At 40.1% G+C, this 21,749-nt stretch overlaps 1 protein-coding gene across 1 annotated transcript in view; it reads right to left on the reverse strand.

Annotated features, from left to right (window-relative positions):
* Nucleotides 1-21,749, reverse strand: part of VPS13B (vacuolar protein sorting 13 homolog B) — a gene marked incomplete at both ends in the record, with an annotated part of 442,808 nt that overhangs the window by 413,953 nt on the left and 7,106 nt on the right. The gene's annotated exons all lie outside the window — the stretch shown is intronic.

Raw genomic sequence — 21,749 nt, forward strand, 5'->3', positions numbered from 1 at the left:
AGTAGTTAAGCACTCCGCTTCTATCTTCCACCCAAGAGTCTCACATTGTTCCGTTGCTGCAAGTGCCGTTTGCCCAGAACACGTATCTGGGTAAGCACCAGCCCTGTGGCAGTATATACATCCAGGAGAATCATTAAATCACCAAAGTTGTCTTTTTGTTGTACTTTCAAGTGTGCAATAACAAGGCCAGAGTGTTCCATTTCCCAGTGCTAGAAAAATCCCTCCTGAGTCTACCCAAAAAAAATTTTCAGGCACTACACTCATTTTTTGGGTACTGTATGTTAGCCCAAGAAAGAAACTTCATTTATGATAGCCCTACAGATCAGGGAAAGCCAGTTCAAGTTACAGACCCTTTATTACTAAACAAACAGATTAGATGAGCATAAAGTTCCTGTTGGTCTTAAAACCATCTTCATCCAGGACAGTAGAAAGCTTCCTCAATAACTATTTATTCCAGTACTTTCTATTGAATAGTGCCACAAAGGACAGACTGGTAGATGATCAAAAATGGAGCTGGGATAGTACAGCAAAGATGACAAAAGCAATAAAGCAGAGTGGTAGAAACAAAAAAACAAGAAATACAACCTTCAAAGTGAGTCATAGCATGGCCAGTCACCTGGCTTAATCCAAGAGGGAAAAAAAAAAAAGTAGTAGACATAGCCCTTATTCTCTCTCATAGATACCACTTTGCTGTGTAGAACTCAAATGCATGAACCTCTCTACAAGATTTTAAAGGCACTAAAAATTACTAAATGGCTTATTGTATGTAAAATCTGTAAGTTTACCAAAATAGTTTGGAAGAACTTATGAAAATGACTCTCTGAACAACAGCCAAACCAACTAGCATGAGAAAATTCCCATCAACATCTCACAGCAATACTTCAAATCAACCACAACATACTAAGTTGAACTACATACAGAGCGGTAAATCTTAGTTCCAGCATTATTAAATGGAAAAAGAAAGCTAACTCACATTTGACAGTAAGTTTTAATTTGGCATCTGAATGTAAGATTATGTCCAATAATTGATTTTGATCATATAGAGACAGTTAAGATACACAGATATTACTAAATGCATATTAAATACTGCAAGATCTATAAAGGTTATTGGAAACAGGTTTTCCCCATACTAACGTACAATTGTTTATACAACTACCTTTTAAGCCATCTGAAGGTCCCATGGCACAGTGTTGAGAGACTGGGTGCCAAAAAGCACATCCAGTTGTTCTTGATGTAAAACAGGACCATATAAGACAATATAGTTCAAGACAGAAAGTTAGGATGTTCAAGCATTTCAGATAAGCAATGAAGGCCGTGTTGGTTAACTCTGTAGGGTTGGGGGTTTTTTGCCACCCACACACCCCCTCCCCCCATCCACCCCCCCCATTCTGGAGGAAGTAGCTGTGTTTTTCAGATGGAAGGATCCTAAGTTTCCAAGTTACTTTGCCCCAGTATTACCTTTCAAGCAGTTTGGGACATTCTCCAACTCATGGTGGGGAGGTAGGAAGAGGCCAGAAGTGGGGCAAGACTCAATTCATTAAACTTTTAGCTGAAAACCATGCAGGTGGATATTACAAAATGCCACCATGACTGTATAACAGCAGCTTGTTATGAGATATTCAGTAAAACATTTTATTGAATAACAGCACAGCAAAACCAGCTGTAGCAAATTGTGGCCTCCTGAGAATCATGAAACTACCTGCTACTCACATGGTATTTTGTGCAGATGCCACTGCTAAGTAGGAAATTAAAATGGCTTTTTTTCAAATTAATCTTTGGGCAACCAAACTATTGGTTTCAGAATTGCATTAAGAGCAACACATATCACAGCAATGGCTGGTAAAGCTACTGAACTATACAAGTTTCAACAACTAGGAACCTGCTGGGTGCCACACAAGGTGAGGGTAGGGCTGTGGATGGCCATGGACAGGATAGTTGACCTTGGGAGCCAGAGGCTTTACAGGCTTGTCAGCAGGTACTATAAGAGCAACGAAGCACCAACACTACTGTCCCCAAGCTCTTCTCCTACAGCACCTTAAATGCTACACTCTGTATCAACAACAAGTCCTCTATATAACCTACACAGTCATTGCTTGGCCCAAGTAAAGAAGAAAATCAGCTCTCTCCAGAGCCAGCACCCACAGGCAGACACTCACTGGGGTTCTATTACATTGAAAGTATTGTCCCTGAATAGGTACATGTACTAGCAACTAGTTCTAAAGTTCAGTAAACTTAACAGCTTTATTAAGGGACTTTTTCCAACAACTTACATCTTGCCAAGTTTACCACAGCTGATGTTACATGGAACAAAACACTCATTTACTGAGCAGATAATATAACTCACAACATGTGGGAACATACTACCTGCAACTTCGTACACACAAAAAAAGGAGAAAATACATTCAAAAGCATCCGGTGAACCTTCTTTCTACCCAATCACAAGGTATATTACTACTAATAAATTTCTTCTCCAAGTTTTAGACTGTAACAAAAAAGGATAATGGTGTAGAAAACAGTATGTTACTGTTAACGGTAGTTACTGTAATTTATATTTAAATGCATATTATGTATCACTGTTCTTTAATGTTTCTTCAAATAGATAAAATAAATACTGAAGATATTTTGATTTGTGCAAGAAGCTACAAAGCCAGCATAGATGACAAGATCATACCATATTTAAATTTATTGCAGCAGTGTCTAAAGATTAAAAAAAATCATCCTGTACAAAGGAAGCTTTTATGCTATTATGACCTGAATGTGTCCAGAAGACTATTTTTAGAAATCACTTAAAGCACTACATGTGTCCCTAAAGGCAGGGATAAACACCAAAAATATCAGAACACTCCACAAGTATGTCTTTATTTTCTGCTGATAAAAGATTATAGATCCATGCAAAAGGCTTTATATAAGAAATGTGTTTCTGACCGAGAAACTGGCTGCCACTGGCCTTGACAGGTGGACCCTCAACTGGGTTAAAAACTGGCTGGATGGACAGGTGGTGAATGGAACCAAATCCAGCTGGAGGTCGGTCACGAATGGCGTCCCCCAGGGCTCAGTCCTTGGGTCCAGTCTTGTTCAACATCTTTATCAGTGACCTGGATGAAGGGATTGAATGCTCCCTCAGTAAGTTTGCAGATGACACTAAACTAGGAGGAAGTGTTGATCTGCCTGAGGGTAGGGAGGCTCTTCAGAGGGGTCTGAACAGACTGGACAGATGGGCTGAGACCAACGGAATGAAGTTTAACATGGCCAAGTGTAGAGTGCTGCACATGGGACATAACAACCCCATGCAGTGCTACAGGCCTGGGGGATGTTGGCTGGAGAGCTGTCAGGAAGAGAAGGACCTGGGGGTGTTGGTTGACTGCAGGCTGAATATGAGCCAGCAGTGTGCCCAGGCAGCCAAGGCGGCCAATGGCATCTTGGCTTGTATCAAAAACAGTGTGGCCAGTAGGTCTAGGGAGGTAATTGTGCTCCTGTACTCGGCATTGGTGAGGACACACCTTGAATACGGTGTTCAGTTCTGGGCTCCCCACCATAAAAAGGACATTGAGGTCCTTGAGCAAGTGCAGAGAAGGGCAACCAGGCTGGTGAAGGGGCTGGAGGGCAAATCATATGAGCAACAGCTGAGGGAGCTGGGGATGTTTAGCCTGGAGAAGAGGAGGCTGAGGAGAGACCTTATCACTACCTACAACTACCTGACAGGAAGTTGTAGAGAGGTGGGCGATGGTCTCTTCAGCCAGGTGACAGGAGATAGGACAAGGGGAAATGGCATGAAGCTGTGCCAGGGCAGGTTTAGACTGGATATTAGAAAAAAAGTTTTTCCTGAAAGAGTTGTCAGGGCCTGGAACAGGCTGCCCAGGAAGGTGGTTGAGTCACCATCCCTGGATGTGTTTTAAAAAGGGGTTGATGAAGTACTTAGGGATATGGTTTAGGATGGGAGTTATCCTATGGTTAGGATAGGATGGGAATGGTTGGACTCGATCTTCAAAGGTCTCTTCCAACCTTGTCATTCTGTGGAAAAAACCCCATAAAATAGAAACACATTACACATTAAAGGTGCATGGACCCGATGTTAAAGGTCTTCTCCAACCTAGTTACTCTGTGAAATATCATTATTAAGATTTTGATTTGGATGAAGACATCTAAGAATACTACATATTCATAAAGTGTGAAGTGTTGTATACCAGAAGTTTTAGGTGGGCAAAATTCACTGGTCAGGCATCAAAAAGTGAGCAGAAGTCAAAAAAAACAGGACAGTAGGAAAAAAGGGAGGGAGGGAACATCTTCAAAATTAAGAACATTTTGAGATGAGGTGCATGGGAATATGCAGGGAAAGGGTCATGTATGCATGTGGTGCTGCTCTCTGACTGTCTTTAGGCAGAGGGCAGGACAAAGTTCAAAGAGGAAGGGCACCACTGCCCATAAAAAGCTCAATCCCAGCAGACCACACTTCCTTAATGTTTCTCTTACAGTGATATCTCACAAGCAGGGGATCTTTCCAGAACTGCTAGCGGCAATCCCCGCTAGTTTCTCACTCCTTGTGGCACTCACAACCCATCATCTATTCTGGAAACAGCAAACTGCCTCCCAGTTCTTTTCCACAAGAGATAAGAAAGGAGCACATCATGTTGCTCTCTGATAAAGAGCACTCAGAAGCCTACTGCTTCATACCACTGCCAGCAGACCACAGAAAAATTACTTGAAGAATTGATATCCATATTCTATGAGCAAACACCACACAGAGGACTTGTACCAGTCTCACTGGTGCCAACGACTGCAGAGGACCTTGATATTAGTATAATCATCAAATTGGTTTAACAATGGATAAAGACACAAAACATTAAGTTTCAAATGAGCTGCAGCTTCCCAGAGTCAGAATCTTATAACTGTCTCCCAAACTAAGAATTTGTGGGCCAGAATCATCAACCTTTAGCCAGGTCCAGCATGGCTGGAGGGAGGAGGAACACTCAATTCTGGAGCAAATCTGTTCCTCACCAGATGCTAAAACACTGGCTAATTCACTGCACTCATGTTCTTGTGGTTTCATTACCTTGATAATTACCTTTTAATACTAGTCCAAGATGAAAACTGGTGGATGAAATTATTTAATTGGAAGGATCAAAGTTTACTTTCAGATTAAAAAATAAAACCTCACCAAAACCAATTCCTGTTGTATTTCAGTATTGTTGTTTCAAATGAAGTTTTCAAACGTTCCTGAAAGCAACCCAACCTCATTTTGTCAGACCAAAATACTCTGCCATTTCCATACACACACCAAAACCAAAAAACCCCACATCCTCTTGAAGTGAAACATGGCATCAAGACAAACTAGCTCTGGGTGCATCTAGTTGTTGCCTCCCAAAAAACATCTCCCTGGAGATGCCCTGTAGCCACAGGATGCATAGATCTTATTAGGCACTTCAGTGAAAAAATGAAAACACCACTTCCAAGGAAACACAGTCAGAAACACTGTCCAGAACTGGGAACCAGACATCTGAGCTACAAGTCACACACAATACAACTCAATACTAAGTAGACCCAAAAATGTGAGGGTCCTATTTTCACAAACAAGATAATACTGCTCAATGTTCTTCTGAACTCAGTAACTTGGTGTGGGGTGCTTGCTTTGGTCCCCACCCCCACACACAACACACCCCCCCCAGCAAAAAGAGAAAAAAGGCTAAAAACAGCATTGGGATTTCACTAAAAATGCAAGCATTTTGCAGAAATTTAGTTTTCATCAAAATTGCCAAAAGTAAAATTACTGAGATGCTATAGCATGTTCTTTTTTTAAATTAATTTGGGTTATACATACACATACAGAAGTGAATCTCTGCTTTTTCCAACAACTCTTCCAACAACAGTTCACCTGATTTTACTTTGCTGATGACAGAAGCACTTGGACAATTAGTATATAGGTAATAAACCCTAATGTTATGAGCCATGTTTATTACATATCTAAGACCACTTTCATCTTTTCTTCATTTCATGAGTTGAATATCCTGACCTTTAGCTAACTTTCCCTCCTCAGGACTGTTAACTGTTGAAGATTTAGCATCCTCAACAACTAGAGGATTTCAGATTAAAACACTTGTAAGCATGTAAGTAGATAAAAAAAAAAAGAGGCCCACCATTGACTCCATGCCACCCAATTGCTTTCAATTTTTATATGGATACAGCCATAGTTCATTTCTGTACAACTCAAGCAAAGCAGAACATCCTTAACAGAGCAGGAAACGAAGTTTCATTCGTTGCACAAAATAAATCAACAAAATTGTAATGCCTGTTGATGACAATGAAACCACTAGCATATGCACTCGGGACTCTGATCTATCCTGTCCACCAGATGCTCCCTCCCTGCAGAAGGCTGGTAAAAGGAACTGGGGAGTTCATTGTGCCTTAAGCAGATTTTTCTCATGCTATTAAGTATTTTTCTAAAGTTTTACTGCAAAATCTTAATGTTCTTCATGATTGTAAGCAAATATCTAGGATGAGCAACCTATAGCCCACAGGCCACGTGGAGTATGGCAGGACAATTTATCTCACTTGCTCCCTTGGCCTCTTCTCCTAGAGCCTCAGCTGCACACCAGATGATTACACTGGAGCAGGCAGCCTGCTCCCCACAACCGTTTTATCTAGGAGCCTTGTAGCCTCTCCCCTACCGAATAATGAGCCTGTATTTAAATGCACGCTGGGAAAAGGGTTGAAGAGCTTCCAGGATAAACGGCCATTTACCACTGCCAGAACAACGCATTTACCACACAACCATGTCACTGTCCACATCTGAGGTACATATGGGAAAGGGGACTGACAGGAGCAGGATGAACGAACTGTATGGAGTCAACAGTACACTCTTGTCCACCTTCTCTCAGGTCTTTATCAGGCCCCGCTGAGGAAAAACTCCAGCAGAAAGCTTCAACACTTGGAATCCAGCAGAGATGCAGGAAGGCAGCAGCACTATACACACACAGCACAGTCCAGATGACATTCCCCCACAGAAAGTGTCCTAGAAGCCATGAAATATGGCACACTTTTCTCCCAGTGGGAATAAAAAACAAACCCAAGAGCAGCCCACCCACCCAAAGGGCTGGATCACAGCAGCCCCCCAAGCAGACTCCGGGGCAACACCAACTGCATTGATCACGAACACCAAGCTCACAGAACTGCACAGAAAGCCACAGTGGTTCTTTGAAAAATAGTCCCTAATTATCAACACAATTCCAAAATGTTAGGACTAGTGAGCTTTGGGCCTAGTTCTAAATAATTACACATTACCACTGCAGCTGTTTACTCATTTCTGAGACATGTAAAATGTTGACTAATGCTGACAGGCTAAGTAGAAAAAAAAAAAAGGAGGAAAAAGGTAAAAAAGCATTTTGCTATCTAATGAAATCAAAAAGCATTTTCAGCTTTAACTGACAAACTTTAAATAACAAAATGTTCCAGAAGAATGGTTTGTGCATATAAAACAAAACTGGGTAAATCAGCTTTGTGTTCTTCATCCTCCAATGAGATGCCATGCATAAGGACTTATATCAAAAGTGAAGGACAACACATTACAGCATTCTAGGCTCTTTCGCATTTGCATTTTGACTGATATCCCTGCTAGACACCAACTAGTCCAAAGCAGCCTGGGTAAAGGAAACCAAGCGAGGATGCTCAGTAAGTCAAGATGATAGCCAGAGCACACAGATCCCGAGCAAGTCTGAGGCAGAAGCACTAAACAAACATGCCAGAGAGCAAGGAAAAAAAGGTTCAAATTCTCAGTACAGCAATCAAGTTTGTTCCATTTTCTCCATAGGCAAAGAAATAAATAGTTACAGTTAAAGTTCATGTTTAACAGTTGGAGTTAAACTAAGAAGATGACTGAGATGACTGGACAGTCCATGATATTGCCAGCGGCACAGTACAATTTCCCTGGGGCTCTTATGGCCTGTTAAGCGGTAAAAGGGTGATTTTTTTTTTTTTTCCTCAGAAAAGAAAGTGCACATTTCAACCTGAACATGTCCCCATTCTTTTGGAAAAAGCACAGCTCACTGGGATAGAGTTTATTTAATTTGAACACTCACAGGCAATAAATATAATCTACATCAGTCATTCAGTAGGACCCACTCTTTAAGTGCGGGTATTGTAAAGTAAGTCACAAGCAACAGATGAATAAAGAGAATTTTTCTGCTTAAGTTCAATAGCTGTATTTAATAAATTATAATTGAATCACACCCCTTCAGAGAAAATACCACTCCTTCCAAAAGGAACAAGCTATAATTTCAGAGTACACTTTGTACTTGAAAGAATTAAGAGTATTTTGTCTTTTGGAATTTTAAAATACTTCTACCAAAAGGTGGATAAATTACAGGTTTTTTCCACTACAAAATCTGTAATCTTGCCCATTCTGAAATAGTGGGGTTTGCTATAATGAGGAGCTAAAATACATTCCAACCAATTTAACTATGCTTTAATCTATCAACAAATGAGGAAAAACTACTTCCTCTTGTAGGAAATATTTTTAAATGCATTACCTCACCTCATTCCCCGTTAAACCATACCAATCCAAACTCTTCACCCGACTACATGAAACAAAGCTGGATTGTAGGGTCCTGATTTGATGTCAGCTGGATTGGGAAAAATCTGGAATTCCTCCAAAGTAAATCAATTGAGGTATTCCAGACCTACGCCAGGGAAAGCCAAATCAGAATCCAACCCTAGGCTTCTAGGAATTATGCCAAAGATGATATATAAATCCTTTCACCCTATGCTTTTGGAACAAAGACACTGCCTATTGGCATTGAATTTCCTTGCTGTAAATAGGTCAGAAAAAAAGCTTAGTAAAAAAAGAGATGAGTAAAACTACAAGGAATTACACTTAATCTTTCTGCTTTATATGCCTGTATTGACACAGCAGTTTCTCTGTAATTTATGAAGAGAAATGCACCAGTTACACGTTAGTGTTTGCATTTTCCTTAGTAAACCTATTTCCTGGAATACAAATCAGTGAGCTTGGGGCATTGAGTTTCAACTCTTACATCTACTTGCCCACCTACCAGATTAAAATTAATACATACCTTTGTTGGGTTCTACTGTTAGCAATCAAGTGTATTGAAAAGAATTTTTTTTACCCCCATCAACTTGAAAAAGCCCCAAAGGTCTGTACTGAAATGTGATTCTGTAGCAATAGCACTGCAGCAATCACTGTTTATGTCTCTTCCTGTGCAAGAGGGTTCCTTTCCAAAATTCAAGAATACATACCATGACATCACCACCAATTACCAACTCTCCACATTAACCACAGAAAAAGCCGCCAAACCACCTTTTCTAGCTCATGCATCACCACAGACAGTGAAGACTTATTCAGTGACAACCTTATTCTGAAAGAGCTGGTGCAGGTTTGAACCCTGAGCTACGTAACAGCAAATGCAGCTTAGACTTAAATTTTCAATTCAGTTTCATCAGTCATGTACACCCAGCTTCTGCTCTCTGAATGGGTACACAAGGCTGCTGCACCCTCCCTGAAGTAACACCACAATCCCCCAAGCAAGGGGACCGAAGTAGGAAATATGGAACTACAGTTTTAAATTAATAAAAGAAGCAACAGCATCTTCCTCAGACAAAAGTTCTTCCCCTCAGAACGAGTAACACTACTAAACTGCCAACTTGTGAACTGCTTCATGGGCAAAGTGGCAACAACAACTGTGTGATATGTATGAACAATAAATGTCAAAGAAACATGTATGAGGCAGCTCAGTAAGGTGAAATTGTGCTGCAGGACAGAGATGAGCACAGAAACATGATTACCCATGCAAAAAGGAGAAGCACCTGCTTTTTGTTAACATAAATAGTACAGATTTTGTTAACACTGGCATTTGGCATAGCTTTGTAAGTTTTCATATGCATGACTAAAGAGAAATGTGTGTATTTGGGGGGGTCAAGCAGTTCTAGTGGCTGTTGGCATACATAACTTGATTTCTTTCTTGGTTTAAAACTACAACATAAGTTGCCAGTGGCAAATTACAGGCAAATACTAGAATCAATTTTAGACAATGTTATGGAATCAAAAATAAGAGAAATGAGGAAGAGATGGAGAGAGAAATGGGTTAAGATGACTGTTACTTGTGCCCTATTTGATAACAACAGAATTTTCAGCAATATGTGAATTTCCTCAGCTCAGAAATGGCAAAACACTTCAGCCAGGACACACTTATAGCACACTTTGCAGTTTCTACACAAACAAATCACTATTCCTAATGCAGTCCAGTCAAGGAAAATCTCACATTGACATTGTTTTGTTAGCAGGGGGGCTACTGGGGTTGCTTCTGTGTGAATCTGTTAGAAGCTTCCCCTGGATCCAACAGAGCCAATACCAGCCAGCTCCAAAACAGACCCACTGCTGACCAAAGCCAAGCCAATCAGTGATGGTGGTAAAGCCTCTGGGGTAACAGAATTAAGGAAAAAAGCAGAGTTTTTGCAGGCAGAGAGAAGAGTGAAGATGTGAGAATCTCTGCAACCCCTGAGGTTAGTGCAGAAGGACAGGGAGGAGGTGCTGCAGGCACCGGAGCAGAGATTCTCCTGCAGCCCATGGAAAAGTCCACGATGAAGCAAGGCTGTACCCCTGCAGCCCATGGAGGATGACAGGGATTAGGGATCCCATCTGCAACCCATGAAGGACCCCACACCAAAGCAAACAGAAGCACCTGAAGGAAGCTATGACCCCACTGGAAGCCCGTGCTAGAACAGACTCCCGGCAGGACCTGCAGTCCATGGAAAGAGAGCCCCATGACAGAATAGGTTTGCTGGCAGGACTTGCAGTCCCATGGGGGACCTATGCTGGAGCAGTGTGGTCCTGAAGGTCTGCTCCTCATGGAAGGGACCCACACTGAAGCAGTTTGTGAAGAACTGCAGCCTGTAGGAAGGTCTCACATTGGAGAAATTTAGAGGTCTACCTGCCACCAGTGGGATGACCTCATCCTGGAGCAGGGGTAGAGTGTGATGAATCCTCCTTGGAAGAAAATAATAAATTAGATTATTTTCTTCTAAGTTGAGTCTGTTTTGCCTGTGATGGTAATTGGTGAACAATCTTTTCCTGTCCCCATCTTGACCTGTGAGCCTTTACATCTTCTCTCATCTGTCCATTTTCAGCACATGAAACTAATTATTTTTCCATCAATTATAATACTGAAAAATTACATTAATATCTGTTGATTTAACACTAAATTTTTGCATTCTCAATTCTTCCCACATAATTTCTCAACTAATTCAGTTCTGCAAATGGATCTGGTTTCCTTCTTCCTTCTCCATGCTGAACTTAAATTGCAAAGTGCAGCGATGTGCCATTGCAACAGGCAAACACTGGATCTTGAATACTCTCTAGTTCCAGAAAATGTCTCTTGGGGGGAAAGAAGCACTGATTAGCTTCTGGAAATGTCAGTCTAGAGGTCAGCTGATAGCCACTCAATATATCATCTAGTGGGAGAGACTGATCAGCCAGTGACACATTTAACCAACACAGCTAAGAAGAGCTAAGCCTTTCCCACACATGGCATCTTCTCTGGATGCCATCTTTGGCCCTCACCTGATCACCCAGCAAGCTAACACACAACCTGGAACAAAGAGAGTCAAGCAACCTCACCATCTTTTGGGGGCTGGTTCTATTTTCTCAGAGATTAGTAAGTTGCTTGGTTCACCTCACATTATACCAAATGCCAGTACATGGGAAGAGCTGGAAGCAAAATGGAAATCACTAAGCGAATTCCATCAGCCATGTAAATTGAAGGAAAGATGACAAGAATCAAAGCAAAATACTCACTAGCCTGAAAAGAGCTGCTGAGATGTTATTTCATTATTTTTTGTCAAAATCATGTTTTACAGAACTTAAAAACTGACAGAGGAAAGGACCTAGCATGGAAGGGTGAAGTGGTTACAAAAACCAGAGGAATCAACTTTATAGCTAAATATCAAACCACAATTATAACTACACTGGAGCTCTCAGTAGAAAGAAGGAAGCTAATTAGGAAGTCAGTGCCCACATTTTCAGTTTGCTTTGTTGGGGTTTTTTAACAAAAAGAGACAGACTTGGAAATTTTTTTTTAAAGAAAAAATAAGGGGGAAAAAAAACAAACGAAGGGAGGAAAGTGAAAAAGATTAATTGAAAACTGTCTGCCCAAAAAGCCAAAGGCTTTAAAAAAGTACAAATTTGGAATGTGTTGCCTAAAGCACTGATTTATTCTGAAATATAAAGTTGATCCAGAAAACAGTGTGCCCCATATACACATCTATTTTAGAAGAAACCCATGAAATAATTGTCTTCCACTAATCTGCTCTGAACGAAAAAAAATTGATTTCCAAAGCATAGAGGAACACACTAATATATTAAACTACTAAGAGTGACATATTGTGATAGATTAAAGAAATTTAGCACTATGCAGGGTTCCCTAAAACATTTATACATATGGAAAACAACTCCAGTATGCGCAAAATTAGGATTATTTCCTTCCTAAATGTGACATCCTTCCAGGGTTCTGCCAAAAGAAATGAGAGGTTTCTTGGCTAGTCAGGTGTTCTCCAAGGCAAATAAATTCTTTATCTAACTGCACTACACTCGTCTGATTGAACAGTGTATGTAGAACTACCTGCAAAGCTATGGAAGAACCGCTGCTCATTTTCCCAAAAAGCCACCTCTCCCCTTTACATCCACTACACGGCTCTAATCTCTTCTCATCTATTTTTCCATTTGGCCACTCCAGCCTTCCTCCATGTACAACTCCCACCTGCATTATCCTTTCCTCTTGCTAATGACTGACATCCTGCACGAGACCAACTAACTTCAAAGGGCATGCTCCAAATACGTTCCTTGCACTAAGCTAACAATCTCCGTGGCCACAGGGCTGTTCAACAGCCTATAGAAAGGTCATACATTATTTAATGTACCACACAAGTGTTTGGAGGAACTCAGCTTCCAAAACAAGTAAGTTTATTTGGGAGTTAATGAAGTTCGTATGCACTTATATGTAGAAAGAATTGAAACATTCGTGTATCCTGTTGATACCTAAGTAAATATATTTATGTCCTTCAGTTTAGAGGACAATTAAAGCAGGGGTTTTTGAGGGCAAATGATTGTTTAAAAATTAAAAAGGATGGGCATGTTTTGCAACACATGACAGACATCTCAAAGAGGCAATGAGCCAGTCTCAGCCAACACAGCCAAACAGTATTAAAAAAAGAGAATATTTTTAATTCCAAATACTTGAATTTTAGAAAAGCAAAATACAAAAATTTAAAATAAATCACAAGAAGCCTAGTCCCTATTCCTAAGAGATACCAAGACTAAAAGCATACTAAAAGATACAAAGTACCCCAAAGCATGACAAAGCAACTAGGAAACCTTTCAAATATTTTTTACAAAGTGAAGCAAGCACCAGTTCAGAAAGAGGTAGCTCAGGGGAGAGAAGGAACAAGACAAGATGAATTTTATAACTAGCCTTCTAAAATGTGAAGATTAGAAATCTTGCTCTCTACCTGTATTGAATCAGGTTCCCACAGTATAAAGGAGCACAAAGTAAATAGCAGCAACACTATGAGGTGTCCACACATGATGATGTGACCATACCTTGAAAACGTCAGTATGGAGTACATAAGGACTGTATTTTGTCATCAATAACTTTTCTTTCTTGGGCATGAACATCTGTAGCACAGCTTAGTTGTGCCAAGGTGCATTACCTTCCCTGTTAATCTCCACATCCTCAGATGCCCAAAATTCTTCCATTTCACTTACAAGTCTTCTTGACAAATAGCCTCACACCAGAATGTTCTACATTTATACAGAGTTCAAGACACTGTTGGAATTAGAATACAATTATTACTTTGTCATCTCCTGTCCATACCAAATATATAGATATTAAGCACCAGTATTTGCCTGTAATATGGGACCTGCTTGACTACCACACACAGGTTTCCTTTTTCTTCTATGTTGAAAGACTACATCCCAACAGTGCAATTCCACTGTCTGCAGAATGTTTGATACTTAAACCATTAGATAAATGAACAGGGATAAAAATCTATCATTCTGGAAGCATAGATTCCGCTTTCTTACCACACAAATGATTCCCTGAACCCTTGGATTGAAGGAACACACAAGTTTACTGCAGACTCAGAAAACACTAGAGAGATGTATTTTTATAAAGGAGGAGAGGAAAAAAATTTAAAAAGTGGCAGCTGCACCATATCCATAATTAGATGCTTTGTGGGATGACTACTGTCATAGAATCATAGAATATCCTGAGTTGGAAGGGACCCATAAGGATCATCAAGTGCTGTGACCACTTCCCTGAGGAGCCCGTTCCGGTGCTTGACCCCCATCATGCTAACCACAAAAAGATGTTTGCATTAAATATGGGTTAGACAGACTTCCCAAAACTGGGCAGCCAGAACAACTTTTGGAGAAGAAACACTCAGTTGACCTAGTGGGATTCACTACACTCCTGAGACCATACCATGGCTAGTGATCACAGAGTACTGATTCTATTAACAACTCACACAAGACAAGCTGGAGAACATCATCATGCTCCTACAGTACATTTTCCCCTTTAATTTCAGCCAAAAGGGATCCAGCTCATTAGTACTGAGACCACCCCATGATGGAGGTCAAAGCACAGCAAGTCTGGAAAACCAGATGTCTTCAAAAGCAAAAGCCTGATCTGAACAGCACCACAATGATATACACAGAAAAGATCTTACTCAAAGACAAGCAAGTTGCAAACAAGCATCATTTACTTACTAGATACTATTGCTTTAGCTGGTACAGGTACTGAATGGAAAACTATAACTACACACTGTTCCTGACAGCTTTCTTACCCCTGCAGCACCTACACCAAGACACAGCCATACCCTTGCCTTGCATTCTTTTCATTACATTTGTAATTCCAGAAGTGCAATCACTTGAACACAAAAAGAACTATTTCAAATCGCTTGTGATAAGCGGTCTCAATACATTTTTTCACAATCAGGCTGATTCTGACATACCTCTTGAAACAAGCTGCATTCAGAGTCAAAACTCCTCAGTAAAATACAGCTTCAAACATATTTTGACTGCTTTTCTGTCCCTGAATCTGCTACCACAGTAAACACACTGTACTTGGTTTCTTTATTTAAAGATGTAAAATGCTGACATTTACAGGACTAACCAGTTCAAGAAATACAAGTACTGAGTTTTAAATCTATCAAATGGGCATTTAGTTTTCAGACAGCTGGAGAGCATGTTTAGAAGATAAGCTGGCAGTAAGAAAACATATCTTGGTTACACTTTTCATGCACATGTGTACAGTCATAGCAAACAACTGGCAAAATGTTACAAGGAGAAAGTCCAGCTGCACTAGGGTCTTATACATTCCCTGTCTTGATCAGTCATTCACTGTTTGGCTGTTCGGAAAAGCATCTTCCTAATCAGATGCTTCTCACAGTCACAGTCATTTTCAAGACACTGAGGCAGTTTATCATGCCTTATCCCTGTGAGTCCTCAGGGTGCCAGTTACAGCACTGCCGATGAAGACATTCACTCTCTACTGCACGGAACAGAAAGCAAGTGTGCTTACTAGCCAAAGTCTCGTTCTTTAGCAGAAACACCTAAAAGCAAGGCATGTTCACCAGACTTAAAACTAGGATCAGGTCAGGACTGCCCCTCTGGCTTTTCCTGTAGGCAGTAAACCAACAGGAGAAGTTCTTCTAGGGGCCAGGCATAAACACAGAAGTAGTCCAGTGGGACCACTCACACCTTTCATAGCAATCAATTTCAGACATTTGAAATCACAGAATCACAAGGTTGGAAAAAACCTTTAAGATCATCAGGTCCAACCATTCCTGTCCTAAGCTAAACCATATCCCTAAGTATCTGATCTACCCTTTTTTTCAACACATCCAGGGTCGGTGACTCAACCACCTCCCTGGGCAGCCTGTTCCACGCCCCAACAACTCTTCTGGTAAGAAATGTTTTTCCTAATATCTAATCTAAACCTGCCCTGGTGCAACTTTGTGCCATTTCCCCTTGTCCTATCTCCTGTCACCTGGCTGAAGAGACCAATGCCCACCTCTCTACAACCTCCCTTTAGGTAGTTAAATCACCCTTACTTAGTACTAAGAGGGCTTCAAAAAGAAATATGCTGACAAATTCACATGAAAACTGTCCCAAATGACTAGCATGGTAACAGGTATGCATGTAAGCAAGCCAGCTATTTAGGTTGAGGCAACACAATGGCAGTGGAAGGACTTCTACAGAATATGTTCAAAGGTACCTGTGGGCATATTTCCTGAAATTCACAACAAAGGCAACTCCTCCTCTTGCAAACAGAATTTCTGCAGCCTAGAGTCAGATACCTTGCTTTTCAAGACTCTTTATATTAATGTACGTAGTAGGAAAAAGAAACCCCGAACAAGAAAACACCAAACAGGTAAATCACATGATCATTCTTCTTTAACCAGCTAGAATGTATGAATACTAAACCAGCTCTAAGAAGAGCTGTTCAGTATCTCCTCTCACTTGAAAGCACTGTAAATAAAAGATGACAAGTGTCTGAACCAAATGATGCAAAGCCTTTTCTAGCAGCTGTTGCAGCCTGCCTTTATTGTATCCTTTCCTCTGTCAAAAAAAAAAGTTTACTCCAGGTTTTTGCAAGAGATTTGTGAGATATTTCTCCCCTAGAAAGTTAATATCCTTGAAAGATGATCTCCTACCTAAAACATTTCTTTTCACATCAACATCAAACAATTCACAGAAAATGTAAGAACTCTTCAGACTGGAGTTCTTGACAGGAAATAGCTCTGCCAAACTGTCCTGACCCTTTCATAGAATCATAGAATGGCATAGGTTGGAAGGGACCCCAAGGATCATAGAGCTCCAACACCCCTGCGACAGGCAGGGACACCAACCTCCAGCCTAGATCTACACAAGGTTACCCAGGGCAAACATCCAACCTGGCCTCTGGAAAGCATTAGGCTCTACTTAAAGTCTGATTTACACAAAGGAATTTCTTTTAAAATAATAATTTTCAAATGTTTGTTACTTTTATATATATACACACACACACCTTTATATAAGGGTCTAGAACACAAGTCTGATGAGGAGAAGCTGAGGGAACCAGAGCTGTTTAGCCCTGAAAGGAGAAGGCTGAGGGGAGAGCTGAAAGGTTGTTGTAGTCAAGTGAGGGGTCGGTCTTTTCTCCCAAGTAACAAGCAATAGGAGAAGGGGAAATGACCTCAAGTTGCACCATGGGAGGTTTAAATCAGGTATTAGGAAAAATTTCTTCACTAAAAGGGTTGTCAATGAATGGAACAGGCTGCCCAAGCAGGTGGTTGACTCACCATCCCTGGAGGTATTTGTGGAGTTGCAGGGCCTAGGGACAGAGTTTAGTGATGGACTTGGTAGTGCTAGGTTAACAGTTGGACTTGATCTTAAAGGTTATTTCCAACCAAAATGATTCTATGCTTCAAAAGACCTATTTGTATGCTCACACACACACAAACAGATCAAATCCCCCTTGTTACATCCAGTTATTAGAACACAAACAGCAGCAGCATGAATTGACACATCCCTCAATCTCGAGTTAATGATGAATATGCCAGTTATGATTCAATGCCAGCTGACATTTGCTTCCTGCAGGTCAGCTCTGGATACAATCTTCACCTCAAACTTTGTATACAAACATCTGATCTGATGTTTGTATACATACAAAGTTTAGCTCAGTATCAGATTTACTGAGCTAAAGATACCATTATGAAAATGAGTAATAAAATTTTAGAGAGATCTTGAGCTTCTACACAAGCAGAAGAAAACAGAAAGGTAAGACATTAAAGACTGTTAGTCCTCTGACTCAAACTCTTGCCATATTTTTTGCTATCGCTGAACAGCATATGCACGCATCTGAATGGAAAAACCAGGAGTGCTTCTCCAAAAAGCTACTATTGAACTACTTACAACAACCCAGGTGAGAAGGGAAAAATAGCAAAACACTGCTCCAGACCCAGAGCTAGCTTTACCACTTAAGCAAACACATTATGTAACTATACCCTCAAACACAAGCCTTCTGTCTTCACTTTCAAAGTCCTTCATAACCCGTCCACATACCCTATCTACCATCTCAATCATTTCCCAGTCAAGACCAATTTCTGCTTTCAGCATTCTTTGATGACAGTCTCTACTGATTGTCAGATAAGAATATGTGTCTGCTATTCTGACATTCATGCTTGTGGGCTGTTCTCCACGGGTTCCGCGAAGTTATTACATTCCTTCAAAACCTCCTTTGTAATGCCTCATAAAAGGAACAGTGCTTAATTGTCTGTATGTTGATCCAAACAACTACTTGGTTTCCCTGTGCCCCTGTAAGTGCTTGTATCTAACAGTCTTCCCCGATTCAATAATTAGTTATCCTTGGGGTAGAGAGTTTTCATCTTCATACACATCAGCATATCCCTGATGCACTGTATCCCGGTTAAAGGCAAGGACTCAAAGTGAAGTAGCTATACAGATAATCCATCTCTCCTTGATTCTCCTCATTTGCGTCAGTTCCAAGACTAAAAGCCACAGAACTCAAGGTTGAACATAAAGAAGATGAGTCCTGTGGTTAGTCATAATGCCAGGAAGGTGAAGGAAACAGACACGGGCTTGTCCTTCTGATTTGTACACACTGAATTTGAAGACTTATTGTAGCATGGAAGGGAAGAGAAATGAGCAAAGAATGTCAAATAGCTTTTAAAAATAAAATCACAATTTAAAAAGAGATTATGTAGAAAAAAAGAGTATTAAGAGCAGCTTGGCAAGGGGATTTCAATTCCATATAAAAAAATCCTGAGATTTAATATGCAGAGATAAGTAATGAGAAGAATATAATACTGGAACTTTAACCACCCTCTGAAATAAAACCTTCATGAAGAACAAATCTCATGGGACTCAGTTACTATAACATATGTAAGCCAAGCAAACTTCAGAATCACATTTAAATGAGTAAGAGCACATTTCAAATCATACTTACCACATTTCATGAATTCGGTAACATTTTAAGTGGTCATACTTAAAAGTCAGTGCTGCAAAGATTATGGGTCGGGAGCAAGAAAACAGGCACAGCTACACTAAGCTGACAGACATCAAAAACAATGCAAAATGCCTCACACCCAATGTCTACTTCAATTACTGGCATTAACCAAATCCATGACCAAAACAGCACACACAAAGCATGTTCAACACCAGTTTAATCACAGCAAAGTTCCGTTCCTGACGCACTTTTAGCATAAAGCAGCCACATTTATGGTTTTAGAAGTCATAGTACCACCTGTGGAGGAAAAGCACAGGAAGAGAAAATGATCTTCTAAACACTCCAACCTTCACAAGTCACTAAAATTACCACTAAATCTACGCTGTGTATTTACATATCACTGGGTGCTGCATGCACCACTTACACAGGACTTCTGCTTAGGAAAGGAGAATATCAGCATAAGACTGGAAGTTGAGCCATTACTGTCCACGCAAAACTTCTCAGCTGAGGAGATGCTGCAATAGCACTAACAGCAACAAAAAAAAACCCACCCAAAAGACAAGCACCCACACCAACACACCAATGTAACACCAAAACTCAACTAACAATGACAGAGCACCAGAGCAAAGCAGAGATTTACAAAATCAATCCCAAGTGGCTGACACTTTTCAAAAACACAGAGTGAGAGTTTTTTACTAAAAATTCTGTAGGGTCCACTGGGCAATACCCTCAGACAATGCCATGTATTTTAATCCCCATACATGCTCAAAATCAACGTGCTTTGAAATAACCCCTTTCCAAGGAATACACGTGACTATTTTTTGCTCAGGTGAAGGTGTGTGTGTGCTCATTAAAGGTGTCATCTGAAGAAGGAAAAGCAGGATCAAGCCAATAAGTCTTTGAGAACTAAACTTTCTTGTTAATTATGCTCTTGGCTGATATAAAATTCTTGCAGAACAGTCCTAGTTGAAGCAAAACTCAATGAAAATTCATTTCACTACAATTTTCCACAGAAACATACCATTTCATTCAGGAGTTTTTATTCACTGATTACAAAGATTTTTAATGACAACTGATTTTAGCCAAGCATGCTGTCACACTGGAAGTCAGAGCCCAGGAAATTGTCAAAACATTTTATTTTTATAAAACACTTTCAAATAGTAATTTAAGAAATAAAATTAAAGCTGTCAATTTTTAAAACTATATCCTCAGAAAATATAAAAGTGCTTTCATTTACATTCTTTTTAGTCAAAGATAATCCTTCTATGGCACATATCCAAATTTCACCCTCCTGAGCATACATACCACTGAATAATTTGTTCAAATGTCAGTTACAATTTTCAAAAATCCTTCTAGCCTCTGAATCTTAAACATCTGTAACAAATACTTGTTTTGAGAGTGCTTTACATTCGTGACACTTGACCTTTTGCTGTATGCACCACAAAATTTAAGTTTCAAATACCATGCAAGCAGGAAATCTGATCATTCCAGCAGTAGCCATCTGCATGGTCCCATATCTAATATTAGTTCTGGGTTGCACAAAGTCATGAGCTAGAAGTCTTTTTCTGCAACCTCTATAATTAGTTGTTATTTGCTGCTTCTAAAACACATTTCACATGGAACATCTGGCCTGAAAAATCTTACTTTAACATTGGAAAAGTACTTAGCATTGGCTGTTGGTGTGTGCACACATGCATATGTACATAGATAAAGTGCAACTACAGAATGCAAGCATATGCTATGTGGATGGCACACCTAGGACTAGAGATGTCTATTCCAGCAACAAAAACCTTTTACCTCTAGAACTGTAAGAGAATATTATAATATCAAAAATAACAGAAAAGTGTTGCCTTGTATCTAACTATGGATGTTAAATGTTAACAGCTTATCAAGCACCCTACCAAACACTTGAGAGCTTTGCAGAAATTGCAACTTTTTCTTTTGCATGTCCCTTAATATAATTAGAGGACTATGTTGAAATTAAAAATGTGAACAAGGCTTAAAAAACCCCCACACATGCTACAAACCCTCTATAGGTAAAGCACCACAATGACTAAAAAAAGAAAATCAATTTGTTCAACTTAACAAAAAGTTCACAAATGCAAGTATATGCAAAAAGTTAACTAAATTAGACTTATAACAAGATTGAGCCACTGAATATTCCAGCTTGTGTCAGAAAAAATACCTTTCCTGAGCCTGTGAAATGGTGTAATGGACTAATTACTGCAAGCGACTGAAGAAAAAGCCCTTTGAGACCCTTACATGTAAGAAGTCTTCCAAGTACACTTAAGAAAGTACTATAACTTCTAAAGGGAAACAAGGATTACACTCTGGGATCTTTAAAGCACTCCTTCAGTAATAACAACGCATCTTTTGAAAGACACCCAATGCTCAATGGTATCACACACAGCTGTCTCAAGCAACTACTTCTTGAGGGGCAGAAGCTGGAAGCATGCAAGATGCTATATAGCTCTTGAAATCCTTGTCTAGTCATAGGAGAGCTCAGGCAGAGCACTACTAACACACTGTTACATCAGCAAGAACAGTTAATAAAGAATTAAAGACACACATAAGGGCAGAAGATACCAGCTGTGATGAGAACAGTATTAACCTCTTGGAAAAGTAACAGGGACCGCAACTGCGCATGGCTGATTCTTCAGATGGCTTTGGAGAGAGCAACCTACAGAAGCTATCACTCCCAACGTCTCCATGTAAGAAAAACATTGAGCACAGTTCTTA

This window comes from Gallinula chloropus (genome assembly GCF_964237585.1).
Source record: "Gallinula chloropus genome assembly, chromosome: 2".
Taxonomy (NCBI): Eukaryota; Metazoa; Chordata; class Aves; order Gruiformes; family Rallidae; genus Gallinula; species Gallinula chloropus.